Below are 15,690 nucleotides of genomic sequence, written 5' to 3' on the forward strand. Positions count from 1 at the left end.
ACATTGTGGAGATGACTCATTTGTACCTTAATAATCTTCTAGAATGTTGGGGAGGGGGAAATATTTGCATGTCTTGTTGTAACAAAGTGAGTCTGTTCTCATGAAGATGAATATGACAGGGGGGAATTCACCATTGAGAGACAAGTTTCAAAGAACCCAGGCCACCAATGAAATGGGCCACCGGAGCCCCCATTGAATGGGACAGCATGTGCAAAGGGGGCGTGGCCCAATCGCCAGAGGGCCCGCCCCAGTTCTCCTGATCTCATTTCCAGGCAATGCTTTCTGTCTGGGTACATTTATTTCCCTTCCTCTCCCTTGCTGGAGGGAGAAAAGGGGGAATAAATGCATGCAGACAGAAAGCACTGCCTGAAAATGAGATTGGGAGAGCTCACTTGGGGTTTTTTGGAGCCCTGGCACACCCCTTTTGCATTTGATGTCATGCACATGTTCCTGGGCTCCAGAGAGGCCCAAGTGAGCTTTCCCCACCTCATGTGCAAAGGGGGCATCCCGGTCAAAGGGGGTTTGGCCTGGGCTTGGGATAGCCCATGCGAGCTCTCCCCATCTCATTTCCAGGCAGAGCTTGCTGCCTGACAGTGTTTATTTCCCTTCCTTCAGTGAGAACAGGGAATGCCCATGTGCGTGGGAATGCCCGTGTGCACATGACTTCTTGCGCACAGGGTGTCACTGGTGGGGCCGCCGGCGGGGTGGAACACAGGTCGCCATTCGGCTGGCTCCGCCACTGGAATATGACAAATATTTATATATCGGTTTTCAGCAAAAGTTCCCAAAGCAGTTCACATAGATAGATAGATAGATAGAATAAGCTCCTTGTCCCCAAACGGCTCACAATCTAAAAAAGAAACATGGGATAGACAATAGCAACAGCCACTTACAATGTATAGAAGTGGGTTAGAAGTGAGACATGGTCATAGCCTATGTCTCCAGGATGACCCAACCCCCTGGTTGGTTTACTTACCCTACCCCCACCCCCACAATCTTGCTGCGGCATGCTCCAGGAGTGGGAAAAACCCCTAGCTGAGTCCTCCAGTAACCCACAATGCATCGCATGAGCAGTGGAGAGGCAGCCCTCAATACAGCAGCCACTCTTCTCTGCCTGTCCCTACTAGCACAGGATACATTGGTAAACATGGCCACCAGTTCCCAAGAACAGTTTAAAAAGCGATGACAGATGACAACAACAAAAGGTAAGATGGCTTAGTTTTTGTCCTACTTCATTTTTAGTCTGGGTAGTGGATCTGGGCTACTCAGATCTGGGCTACTTTGGAACTGCTGGGTCAGGAGCACTCCCAGTGCCCCAATTAACCACAGATTCCTGGGTTAACCCTTTCATACCCAGGAATCTATAGTTGTGACAACAGGCTCTGTATATATCAAAAACATCCAGAGCTTAGTGAAAAAACCTTTTTTAAAAAAAATTAAATAAAATGCAGGAATTTATCCCAAGAACACAAAGCAACAATAAGGAAGAAAATGCCTCTGAACATTAATAAATGTCATTATTGGATAAATCAACATATGAGTGTGGCAAAAATTGCCCTTTTGGCCATTTTTCAGAATAGGGCATTGCAAAAGGGAGCAAGAGTGCCCAGCCATTAAAAGTGAGAGCAATGCTGAACTAGGAAGCATTGCCCTTCCCAGGTAGCATTGCCCTTACTCTGAACTGGCCTTGTGGCATTGTCATGTAGCCAGCTCTGAGTGTCTATGTAGCATCATGACATCATCATGACCATTACATAATTCCCCATTGGTTGGGATCACTATTTTATGGCGGGGGGGAATAACCAGTTTGGTGGGGAAGGTTTCTGTTCTGGGATAACCAGAGTGGTTAGAGTGCCAGATTAGGACCAGGGAGACCCGTGTTCAAATCCCCATTCAGCCATACTTGCTGGGTGACTCTGGGCCAGTCATTTCTCTCTCACCCTAACCTACTTCACAGGGTTGTTGTGAGGGCAAAACCTAAGTATGTAGTACACCGCTCTCGGCTCCTTGGAGGAAGAGCGGGATATAAAATTGTGGTTCTAATGGTTTGCCATTGACAAACTTGTATACTGAGAGGAAGTGAAAATATGTTCTACATGCTTTACCTGTTGCTTTCTTGATGATGCTTCTCAACAATGAAATTAGGGCTGGTTGCAGCATATTAAAACCAACCATGCAACACTCTTCATGGGACAGAGACTTTCTCTTCTTTGTTGCACCACAGCTACTTCTTCTTCCCTTCCATGCTGTCTTCCAGCTTCCGGACTGACTAACACTGCTTCACCCAGTCTCATTAAAGCTACTAGGCCCATTCACACATTTTTCAACATTCACACAATGAGTGTACAGTGTACACAGGTACAGGTCATTCAGGTACAGTCATTCAGGGGTTATGTTGAACGGAAGTGCAGAAGTACACTTCCTATCTGTACCATGCATTTGAAGGGCCTGTATCCAGGTTCACTTTTAACATGAACACAGGTACAGCCATTCACACAAACACATGTATCAGACACATGATACACGATTGCAAGAACAAGGTTTTTGCCCTCATTTAAGGGGAGGGGTTGTTAGGCGGGCTAGCTCGCCTGTGAGCCTGATGGTTCCGACGCTCACTGGAAACCGGGCTCGACTCCCTTAGCCTGGTTTCCAGTGATCTGGTTTCCAGGAATAGCCTCCTGATCTAATCCTTATCCGTTTCCTAGAGATACAAGGGGGAAAGGGAACAATACACTCCAGAATGGTTTCCAGGAAGTGACTTAGGTTGGGGTAGTTATTTCACTATATTTCCTCTTCCAGATGAAATTTTTTCTTCCCAAGGTTTGGCGGGGAGGCGGGGAGTAAAGAGAATGGAAAATCTGGCCCTGAAGAAGGGAAAGCAAGAAAGAAGGAGAAAGCCTCTGCTGCAATCCCACCAATTCTCCATTCATTTTGGATTATTCAGTCATATTTTAATTCATCTCCTTGCCAGGGACAAGACTTGAACCGCCCCAAGACAATTGGGACTTGAACTGTACACTTGAACTGTCCAAGACAATTGTGTGGCCTCAAGAGGATAAAGAGAGAAACACTGGCTGTTAATATGTAATGGGAAACTGGAGGTCCCTTCACCTCCAGTTCCCAAACTTAAATGTACGAACCGGGGGAAATTGAGTTTCATTGGGGAAGAAACCCACAGTTTCCCTCATCAAATTCCACTCTGAACCTTCAGTCAGAGTGCAGTTTTGCAGCTGCAAACTCCATTTCTGCGGCACCAGTGTTATGTACAAACACTGGCACTGCAGTTTGGGCCCCACGGAGCCAGAGTTGAGGAGGAAGCTCCTCCTTCACTCTGACATGATTGGCTGTGTGGGCTGTCCTTCTGTGAAGAAGGAAACCCACACAGGCAGCTTCCCAGCCTCCAAAGAGTCTTGCTGACTGCAGAGAGACTGTTTTCTCCAGCATCTGAACATGGACGGGAGAGTGGGGCAAGGGGGACATGGAACCACAGGTCCACTGGACCTGCGATTCCACATTACATATGACCCGGGCCTGAGAGGGTGCCATCATCCTTTGTTCCAAATGCTAGGAAAGTGGGTTCCAAAGGAGCACCATTTTTTATCTTCCGATCTCCCTAGTGCTGCCTACCACGCTGTTCCAATCACTTTGCATGTAATGGCAGGTTTTACTTCCTGTTCTATAATCTTCCAATATTGCTACATCTGTTGTTTTACATGGGTGTGTTGCATACCTTCAAGCTTCTATTTTTCCTCTAATCCATCTCTTTAGTTTAAAGTACATTTGCAGCTGCCTTTTACTAAACTGTACCACTGAGTCACTTACTAGCAGCAGCTCTCCAAGGTCAACATCCTGACTAACACTGTGTGTGTGTGCAGCTAAAAAAAGGCACCTGCACAGCACTAGCAAACCTGCTTCTGAAGCATGGGGGTTCATGCAGGGGGCGGGCAATTTTTGCCAATCCCCCCTCTCCCCAGAAGCACCCTGTCTAAGGTGGAAGTAGGTCCCTGTGATCCTCATGATCTACTTCCAGGCCACACAGAGCACTTCCAGGGGAGGTAGATCAGCAAAAATCACTTCCCTTATCCTCTTCACTCTGCAGTAGTGGGGCTGTGAGTGGCGCACACTCCCCCCACCATACAGGTAGGGATGTCAGCCTTTTTATCTATCTATCTATCTATCTATCTATCTATCTATCTATCTATCTATCTATCTATCTATCTCCATTCTATCCACCTCTAAATTAAAATGTTCATGGTTGCTCAATTGGTTGGTCATTTGGATTTCCACACCACCACCACACCATCTGCCTGTCCACATCTGGATTTTGGGGAGAGCTCCCTCTCTGCAGTCAACGACAGGATAACCTGCACAGCCAATCAGGCCAGAGTAAGGGAGGAGCTTCCTCTTTCAACTCCGGTTCCATCGGGCCCAACCTGTGGTGCCAGCATTGGTATGTAATGCTGGTGCCGCAGAACCAGAGGCAAGGGTGCAGAGACTCTGCTCTGACCGAAGGTTCAGAGTGGAGTTTGGGAAGGGAAACCATGGATCCCTTCTCACCCTTAACTCCAATTTCCCAAATTCAGATGTGTGGGTTGAGAAACCACAGGTGAAGAGGCCTCCAGTTTCCCTGTACATCCAAACTCGGCCATGGTATAGTCTGAAGATGTGTGTCAGGCAGTAACCTGGTTGAAGCCAACCAGGATTTTATAACCCTTGTAAACAAAAAGAAATATTATTCAGGTTTAACTAAGGCTTTATTCAGAAGCAACTCCATTTTTTCTCCTTCTCCTTTTTCTTTCTGACTCCACCCCCCACACACTCTGTACAGGATCCCCACTGGGACAACATCCAGACTACAAAAATCAAACAAGTACTAGATAGATTACAACCCCGGGAGCTGGTGTCTGGATGTGAGACTGATAGCGACCTCTATGTATGCTACTTTGACTTCCAGCCTGGAAGAAAGGTGGAATATAAATGTACCAAATATAAAGATAGGCCAGGATCCATTTTCCCGTTATTTGGTAAAACATACACAGCACACGCACCCCAGCATAATATATATGTGCTTATATGCATAAGTATATACAGGTAGCTATATAGGGATTGACTGATTGATTGATTGATTGATTGATTAAGTGCCATCAAATTGGTGTCGACTCTTAGCGACAACATAGATAGATTCTCTCCAGGATGATCTGTCTTCAACTTGGCCTTTAAGGTCTCTCAGAGGTGCATTCATTGCTGTTGTAATCGAGTCCATTCACCTTGCTGCTGGTCGTCCTCTTCTCTTTCCTTCAACTTTTCCCAGCATTATGGAGTTCTCAAGGGAGCTGGATCTTCACATAATGTGTCCAAAGTATGACAGTTTGAGCCTGGTCATTTGTGCCTCAAATGAAAATTCTGGATTGATTTGTTCTAGCTGTAGTGATAACTAAACACATATATTTAACACAGTAAAATAAGTTGGATCAAACTGGATCACAACTCAATAAGTTTTGCCTTATTCAGCTCCATAGGAGATTGGTCATTGACTTCAACTTGTTGCTGTATATGGTAAAGTTGTCCTTACATCATACACCATTCATTCACACATATTCTCAGGACACAAAAAGGAAATTGTGGCTACAAGTGGATATTCTACCAAGATTTGTTTTGAGATGATTTCACAAGTTTGATGTCAACATTATTTCCTCAAAGTCTCATAACCTGATTGCACTGTCATTTCCCTGCTTCACAAATCTGTGGTTCCAGAAGGGATACTAAGAGATTTATTTTGAGGCACTGATTTTAAGCTACAGGCATTTTATAGACAGGCGTCTACCAAATTCCTTCCTCAAAGTCTCAGAAATGGATACATCACTCCTCTATTACCATGGATAATGTTCTTAGGTCCAGAGTTATTGCTAAACCAGGGACAGTGAGTTCAGTTACCTCACTAACTTCCAGCAAGGGTGCTTTAAGGGCACAGTGAATATGCCACATGGATTATGTGCCAGCAAACATCTCCTTCCTTTAGCTCAGGTTGTACTGCTATACACAGTGAGGCTCTACACATGATCAAAGTATAGAGCCTCAAGAGGTTTGGCGGGGACTTGACAGAAGGAAGCCCGCACAGCCAATTGGGCCAGAATGAAGGAGGAGCTTCCTCCCTCAACTCTGGTCCCATAGGGCCGAAACTGCGCTGCCCCTGTTTGGATGTAATGCTGGCACCACAGAACCAGAGTTAAGGGTGGCAAAACTCCACTGTAGGTGTATATGCTGTATGTGGGAAGGGAAACTGCTAGACCATTTCCACCTGTAACTGATTTCCTCAGTTCGGACATGCAGCATGGGAAACTAGAGATGAAGGGACCTACAGTTCTCTATTACGCCCAAATGTGGTGTCTATGAACCGCCCAATTTGTTATGGGATGGCCAAGAAAATTGTTGATGTTTTATTGATTGATTGATTGATTGTTAAATTTATATACCGCCTTTCATTAAAAACAAACCCAGTGTTGTTGTTGTTATCGTTGTTGTTGTTATTTCTTATCACTTTTATTCAACAAAATGTGTGAATAACTATACCTGCATACAGATCTGTAGGTGTATATGCTGTATGTTTGTTTTATGAGTGTTGAACATTCCGAGGCTATTCACAGACAAGGAGGAAACCAGGCTAAGGGAGCCCAGCCCAGTTTCCCCTACATGTGTGAACCGCCAGGAGCCACGTGACTCCTGGCAGTTAGTCCACTTAACTGCAAGGTTAGCAGAGCGAGCACTCCAAGCCCATTTTGGTGACTGTGAGTCACTGTGGTGCAGCTCCCATAGGGAAGAGCAGGTCAAGCCCGATGTCCCTGCAGAGGCTGCAGCAAGCCTTGGGGGTCTCCCCAGAATGCCTCATGCATTCACGTGGGGCATCCTGGGACTTCCAGGGGCCAGGTGGACCCAATCCTCACTGCCCTTACTGGCTCTGTGACGGAGCTGGTAGTTGTGTGGGTGGCTGATCTGGCTGCCCAGAGCTAACTGCGGGTCGTCTGCAGGGACATCGGGCTTGACCTGCTCTTCCCGCAGAACCCCTTAAGGCTCTATACACTGATCATGCGTAGAGCCTCAATATGTGAACATGCCTTCTTTCAAATAGCCAAATCACCATCTGAAGGCTTTTCCTCATGGCTGAGAGGGTGATAATAACTGGTGAGGAAAGCTACTCTAACCAAAAGTAAACTTCTGCTTGAAATTCTATTAGTATTTGGCCTTCTTGTACAACCATTTTAATGGCCAGCTCTTTTGTGTGCACAAACAAGACAGCTTAGCCCTATTTACATGTTATGTTCAACACTCGTATGAGTGTGCAGTTCATATAGGTACAGAACAGTACACAGGCCCAGTGATTCACATGTTATGTTCCAAGCAGGTACAGTAGTACAATTCCTATCTGTCCCATGCATTTAATGGGCCTGGACACTGGTTCCCTTTTAAAATGAATGCAGGAACATGTGTGCAGAAACATGTCACACACAAACACATGTGCGATTGTACAGACATCTGTGCACTTGTATAACGTAAGGTCTGAACAGGGCTCTTGTGTCTAGGCCAGCTCAGGGCCAAACTGCAGATTGCGTGAAGTATGTCAGTAGCGTTTCTGCATTTACTTTTTATAACTTGAATAGCGGCTGTGAGGGATTGGGATCATGGCATGGGGAGGATTTAACCCAGGCTTGCTCAACTTAGGCCCCCCAGCTGTTTTTGGACTACAACTCCCATAATTCTCAGCCACAGCAGCCAATAGCCAGGAATTATGGGAATTGTAGGCCAACATCTGCAGGAGGGCTGAAGTTGAGCAGGCCTGATTTAACCCCTTCTTTCCACCATGGTCCCCAATCCTGATTGCTCCCCCATGGCTGCTTTTTAGGCTATAAAAAGCAACCACATCAGCTTCAACGGAGGGCTTCATGCAGGGGTAGGACCAGCATGAGGATCTCCAGCTGTTATTGGATAGCAATGCCCACCATGCCCAGCCACAATGAATGGCAGGTAGATATGATGAGACTTGTAGTCCAACAATATCTGGAGAGCCTCAGGTTGGCCACCTCTGACTTAATGAAATGTGTTGTTTAGCCCTCAGACTGGCAAAAACAGTAATAATAACCACTAGAAGCTGGCTTAAACCAGGTCATACCATTGGTCCATCTAGCTCAGTATTGTCAATACTAGCTGCCAGCAGCTCTCCAAGGTTTCAGGCAGGCATCTCTCCAGGCCCTACTGGGAGATGCCAGGGATTGAACCTGGGGCTCTTTGCATGCAAAGCAGATGTCCTACCACTGAGCTATGGCCCCATCCCCCAAGGGGAATATTTTACACCATTCACAGGTAGTCACCCATCTAAATGCAAACCAGGGTTGGCCCTAGTTAGCAAAGGGGACAATTCACATTCACTTCCACAAGACCAACTCTCTTCCTGAGTGAGATAATCACATTGTGTTAGTAGTTGCTCAGGTAGAAGGCTACAAGATGTCTGCCAAACAGACACTCACTCCACGCTTTCAACCATGATATAGGAACATAGGAAGCTGCCATATACTGAGTCAGACTATTGGTCTATCTAGCTCAGTATTGTCTACTGAGACTGGCAGCGGCTTCTCCAAGGCTGCAGGTAGGAATCTCTCTCAGCCCTATCTTGGAGATGCCAGGGAGGGAACTTGGAACCTAGATGGCTCCATTCCCCTGAGGGGAATATCTTACAGTGCTCACACTTCTAGTCTCCCTTTCTTATGCAACCAGGGTAGACCCTGCTTAGCTAAGGGGACAAGTCATGCTTGCTACTACCAGATATCCTCTCCTATGATTCCCTTCTGCAATGCAGTATCATACCAAGGGCATCAACAGCTCTTGCGCACTTTTTCAGCTTTAAGCAAAAGCCTCTGGGGACCCCAGACACTGCTTCTTTAAGGGGGTGGGAGAAGAATTGGTGGGTGTGGGCTGTTTCCTGCTCTCCACTTTTCTCCTGAAAACTGCCCTCCCAGTTGGGATCCCCATAAGTGTGCTTGCTGCATCAAGAGGAAAACCAGCTGGGGCTGCAGGAGAAAAGTGGCTGACACACAGAGGAAGAATGCACTGGTGCAGTGAAAGAGCTGCCTAACAGAGCTTCCCAAGTAATTTCCCAATTTTTGACACCCTCCCCTTTCCCAGAAAGCCCTCCATACCACCCCAAAATATGTATTAATTAATTAAAATTTTCTTATATACCGCCTCCTCCCAAGACTCTAGGTGGTGAATATGTTCCCGAGTGTTGTGCAGCCCTTAGGGGCATGGTTCCAGGTGGCACAGAGGGCTGCCTTGGGAAGGGGAGTGGAATGGAGCTTCCCCACTGTACCAGTGCAGTAAGTTGGGAAGTTTTATTAGGCTTTCTTTTCTTTCCCTTTTCCTTCTTCTTTCCTTTTTCTCCCTTCCCTTCCCAACTTTCCCCCCTTTGAGATCAGCTTCCAGAAAAGCAGTGGTTAAGGCCAGCTTCTCTCCGTATGTCTCTCTACAACCATTAATTTTGTATAGGCCTGTCAGCTCCTGAAATAATTTTTAGCAGACGCAATCGTATAACTTCTAATTAGTTAAGTTAAAATTAAAGCATCATAAATTTGCAGATGTACCATGCAATAATTTTAAATTTAAAAAGCATGATTGCTGCATCTTTGCTCTGTTATGTCAGCCAGAGATTTGTAAACCTTAAGGTTAAGGGCATGAGCCAGCGTGGTGTAGTGGTTAGAGCTCTGGACTAGGACCAGGGAAACCCGAATTCAAATCCCCATTCAGCCATGAAACTAGCTGGGTGAATCTGGGCCAGTCACTTCTCTCCGCCTAACCTACTTCACAGGGTTGTTGTGAGGAGAAACCGAAGTATGTAGTACACTGCTCTGGGCTCCTGGGAGGAAGAGCGGGATATAAAATGTTTTTTTTAAAAAAAGGTTAAATACATCTGTACCTGCAACTTCTCTCCTACAAAATGCTTCTTCAGCACCACCCCAGCACTTTAAAGTGAAGAAGCTACAGCCAAGGTTTGACAGCTTTTTAGTTAAGGATGGGGCTGTCACTTAGTGGTTGAGCACCTGCTTTGCATGCAGAATATCAGGTTCAGTCCCTGGCATCTCCATGGAGGGCTGGGAAAGAGCCCTTCTTGAAACCTTGGAAAGTTGCTGCTAATCAGTGTAAACAATACTAAGCTAGACTGGCCAATGGTCTGACTCAGTATAAGGCAGCTTCCTATATTCCTGGTTTTTTAAACAGTGTATCTCCCTCTTGTCAGTCTAACTAAATAGCAAGTGGAAAGTGCCATCTAGTGTTGTTTTGGAAGGTTGACATTTGCTACTGATTAGAATTCTAGGCAATTTAGTAAAGACATTTTCTCTTCTCTCTCCCTCAAAAGGACTCATTCAACAAGGGGAACATGATATAAATTAAATACCAAAAAAATCATGCTTTTTAAATTTAAAATTATCGCCTGGTACATCTGCAAATTTATGATGCTTTAATTTTAATTTAACCAATTAGAAGTCATACGATTGCATCTGCTAAAAATTATTTCAGGAGCTGACAGGCCTATACAAAATTAATGGTTGTAGAGAGGGACACAGAGAGAAGCTGGCTTTAACCACTGCTTTTCTGGAAGCTGATCTCAAAGGGGGGAAAGTTGGGAAGGGAAGGGAGAAAAAGGAAAGAAGAAGGAAAAGGGAAAGAAAAGAAAGGAAAAACAAGGGGTTGGGGAGCCAGGTAATTGTTTTTTCTGACATGTTAATATCCCCGGCTAGAGGAAGGGAATGAAGCTGTTCTCATGTACAGCCTAAACGGGGCTAGGGAAACTCAGCCTGGCTTAGGCTGTGTGCGAGAACTTCCAGGATTGGGTCTGATCCCAGCAGGGCAGTGCCACCCAGCCCAGCTTTTTAACTTGGCATTTAGTCGGGGTTAAAGGTGTGAGTTCACTCTTAATCCAGGCTCTGGGGTTATGTGTTTGCTCAGGCTGCATTCAGCCCAAATGGTCACAGAAACGGGTGCCTAGAGTGACCATCTCCTGCGGGAATACCCCAATGCACCACACACATTGTGTGGTGCAATGAGGGATATGTGGAGGCCGACATGCATGGTCCCAGCCTCTGGAGTTCTACGCTGCATGGCACAGGGCAGATAATCTGGGAGCATGGTCTGCGCTCCCAGCAACATTTGGTCACTCATATGGGGCGGAAGGTGAGTTGGCCCAGACTTCCTCCTAAGAATGTAAGAATAGCCCTGCTGGATCAGGCACAAGGCCCATCTAGTCCAGCATCCTGTTTCACACAGTGGTCCACCAGATGCCTCTGGGAAGCCCACAGGCAAGAGGTATGTGCATGCCTTCTCTCCTGCTGTTGCTCCCCTGCAACTGGTATTGAGAGGCATCGTGCCTCTGAGGCTGGAGATGGCCCACAGCCATCAGACTAGTAGACTAGTAGACCTGTCCTCCATGTGCCTGTCTAACTCCCCTTTAAAGCTATGCAAGCTGGTGGCCAACACCACATCCCATGGCAAGGAATTCCATAGATTAATTGTGCGCTGTGTGAAAAACTACTTCTGCTTGTCGGTCCTAAATTTCCCAACCTTCAAGTTCATGGGGTGACCCCTGGTTCTAGTGTTGTGAGAGAGAGAGAGAGAGAGAGAGAGAGAATTTTCTCCCTGTCTACCCTCTCCACTCCATGCATAATTTTATACACTTCAATCATGTCTCCCCTTAGGCACCTCTTTTCCAAGGTAAAGAGACCCAGATGCTGTAGCCTAGCCTCATAAGGAATGTGCTCTAGGCTCCTGATCATTTTGGTTGCCCTTTTCTGCACCTTTTCCAGTTCTACAATAACCTTTTTAAGATACGGTGACCAAAGCTGTATGCAGCACTCAAAATGTGGCCGCAACATAGATTTGTATAAGGGCATTATAATATTTGCACGTTTATTTTCAATCCCCCTCCTAATTATTCCTTGCTTGGGATTAGCTTTTTTCACAGCTGCCACACACTGAGACAACACTTTCAATGAGCTGTCCACCATGACCCCAAGATCTCTCTCTTGGTCAGTCACTGGCAGTTCAGATCCCATAAGCGTATATGTGAAGTTGGTGGTTTTTGCCCCAATGTGCATCACTTTACACTTGCTTACATTGAACTGCATTTGCCATTTTGTCGCCCAGTTCCCCAGTTTGGAGAGATCTTTTTGGAGTTCCTCACAATCCGTTGTGGATTTCACTACCCTAAATAGTTTAGTGTCATCTGCAAATTCCATCACCTTGCTGGTCACCCCAACTTCTAGATCGTTTATGAACAAGTTAAGGAGCACTGATCCCAGTACTGATCCCTGGGTGACCCCACTTCCTCCCTCCCTCCATTGTGAAAACTGTCAATTTATTCCTACTCTCTGTTTCCTGTCCTTCAACCAGTTACCGATCCACACATGAACCTGTCTCCTTATTCCATGACTGCTAAGTTTACTTACTAAGTTTACACCTTTGGTGGGCAACTTTATCAAAAGCTTTTTGGAAGTATACTATGTCGAATGGATCACCTTCATCCACATGCCTATTGACATTCTCCAAAATCTCCAAAAGGTTAGTGAGGCAAGGCTTTCCCTTGTAGAAGCCATGCTGGTTACCCCTCAGCAAGGTCTGTTTTTCTATATGTTTAACTATTTTGTCCTTAAGTATGCTTTACATCAATTTACCCGGCACCAAAGTTAAGCTGACTGGCCTGTAATTTCCTGGATCTCCCCTGGATCCCTTCTTGAAAATTGGAGTCACATTGGCTACTTCCCAGTCCTCTGGTACAGAGGCTGATTGTAGGGACAAGTTATATATTTTTGCTAGGAAATTGGCAATTTCACATTTGAGTTCCTTCAGAACACTTGGGTGGATGGATGTCATCTGGCCATGGCAATTTGTTAATTTTTAGCTTTTCAAGACAGTTTAGAACATCTTCCTTTGTTACCTCAAATTCACCCAGTTCTTCAGGTGCTACACCTGAAAAACTCAATTCTGGAGAGGGTATATGGTCAGTATCCTCCACAGTGAAGAGCTCATTCAGCTTCTCTGAAATCTCCTTATCCTCCTTAATAATCCCTTTCACACCCTCATCATCTAAAGGTCCAACTGCCTCCTGCCCTCCAGAGGGTCCCCTCTGCCTGCCCGCCCGCCCGCCCACTACTGTGCGGTGTGTAAATAGCCCCAATGATGGCTGGACTACAGGAGATACAGGAAGACTGTAGCTCACTGGTAGAGCATCTACTTTGCATGCCAAAGGTCCCTGGTTCAATCCCTGGCATCTCCAGGTAACTATAGAGACCAGCTGCTAGTCAGTGTAGATAGTGCTGACCCTAACCCCTGCTAACTGGGCAAAGAGACACCTTTTACCGTGGTGATTCTTTTTATTTAGCAGGGGGAGAGTAACTGGCCCTATTGATCCCCAGCACAGTACTTCCAGTGACTGTTGCTGGTGTCTGTCTTATGTTTCTTTTAGATTGTCAGCCCCTTGGGGACAGGGTTCCATCTTATTTTTATTTATTATTTCTCTGTGTAAACTGCCCTGAGCCATTTTTGGAAGGGTAGTATAGAAATCGAATAACTAACTAACTAACTAACTATATGGACCAACAGTCTTACTTGAGAGAAGGAAACTTCCTCTGTTCCTGATATTCAGCAGGGTATAGGGTCAGAGGCAGGCATGGCTCCTAGCACTGTATGAAATATTCTCAGTCAGGTCAGGGTGCTCAGAAGTGAGATAAGAACCCATTGCTATCCTCCTAACAAGGGCTATGACCATATGAAAGTTGCACAGGGTAACTGAGAAATATGTTCATGCAATTCTTTTTGAAAGTTTGAGAAAGGAAATTTGTCATAAAATGCTGCCTTAAAGAATCATCTTCTCAAAACAAATCTCTTAGTAAAATATTCTTTTGTAACAACAAATTTCCTCTTTCTTTGAACAGCATCTGAAGATGGCAGAAGTAAATGAAGAAATGATACCATCTAATCATATTCTGAGATTTTAGAGGATTTGGCCAAACGGGATTGGGCCAAAGGTTTCATTGAAAGGTGTACTTTGCGGATGGATAGATAGATAGATAGATACTGAGCCAGTGTTCTGTAGTGGTTGGAGTGTTGGACTAGGACCAGGGAGACTCGAGTTCAAACCCCCATTCAGCCATGAAGCTCAGTGGATTACTCTGGGCCAGTCACTTATCTCTCAGCCTAACCTACCCCAAATGTTGCTCTGAGAATAAGCATGTACACTCCTCTGTCCTTCTTGGAGAAAGAACAAGTTATAAATGTAGAGGTTGTAGTAGCTGGATAGAAAGAAAGAAAAAAGAAAGGAAGGAAGGAAGGAAGGAAGAAAGAAAGAAAGAAAGAAAGAAAGAAAGAAAGAAAGAAAGAAAGAAAGAAAGAAAGAAAGAAAGAACGAACCTTGGAGAATCCTCATGCAATCCTCATTCTACAGGTTTCCTTGGTGGGGATTCTTTGAGATTCTATTTATCTATCTTAGAAAACAGATAGATTAGTCTCACTTAGAAAACTTAGCAGTCATGGGATAAGGGGACATGTTCATGTGTTGATTGGTAACTGGTTGAAGGAAAGGAAACAGAGCATAGGAATAAATTGACACTTTTCTAAATGGAGGGAAGTAAGAAGTGGGGTCCCCCAGGGATCTATACTGGGACCAGTGTTTTTATTTTTTCATAAATGATCTAGAAGTTGGGGTTTGCAGCAAGGTGGCCAAATTTGCAGATGATACCAAACTCTTTCGGGTGGTAATATCCAAAACAGATTGTGAGGAGCTCCAAAAGGATCTCTCTAAACTAGGTGAGTCGGCAACAAAGTGGCAAATGCTGTTCAAGTGTAAAGTGATGCACATTGGGAAGAAAACCCCAACTTCAAGTATACATTGATGGGATCTGAGCTGTCGGTGACTGACCAGGAGAGGGATCTTGGGGTCATGGTGGACAGCTCATTGTGAGTGTCGACTCAATGTGCAACAGCTGTGAAAAAGGCCAATTCCATGCTAGGGATCATTAGGAAGAGGATTGAAAATAAAACTGCTAATATTATAACGCCCTTATACAAATCTATGGTGCAGCCACACTTGGAGTACTGCATACAATTCTGGTCACCACACCTATAAAAGGACATTGTAGAACTGGAAAAGGTGTAGTAGAGGGCAACCAAGATGATCAGGGGCTAGAGCACTTTCCTTATGAAGCAAGGCAACAACACCTGGGGCTATTTAGTTTAGAAAAAAGACGATTGTGGGGAGACATGATAGAGGTCTATAAAATCATGCACGGTGTGGAGAAAACGGATAGAGAGAAATTCTTCTCCCTCTCACATAACACTAGAACCAGGGGTCATCCCATGAAATTGATTGCCAGGAAGTTTAGGACTAGCAAACAGAAGTATTTTTTCACACAGCACATAATCAACTTGTGGAATTCTCTGCCACAAGATGTGGTGACAGAGAACAACCTGGGGGTTTGGATAATTTCATGGAGGAGAGGTCTATCAATGGCTACTATTTGGAGGGCTATAGGCCATCTCCAGCCTCCAAGGCAGGATGCCTCTGAGTACCAGTTGCACGGGAGTAATAGCAGGAGAGAGGGCATGCCCTCAACTCCTGCCTTTAGGCTTCCAGCAGCATCTGGTAGGCCACTA

Source organism: Hemicordylus capensis, chromosome 3, assembly GCF_027244095.1.
Source record: "Hemicordylus capensis ecotype Gifberg chromosome 3, rHemCap1.1.pri, whole genome shotgun sequence".
Taxonomy (NCBI): domain Eukaryota; kingdom Metazoa; phylum Chordata; class Lepidosauria; order Squamata; family Cordylidae; genus Hemicordylus; species Hemicordylus capensis.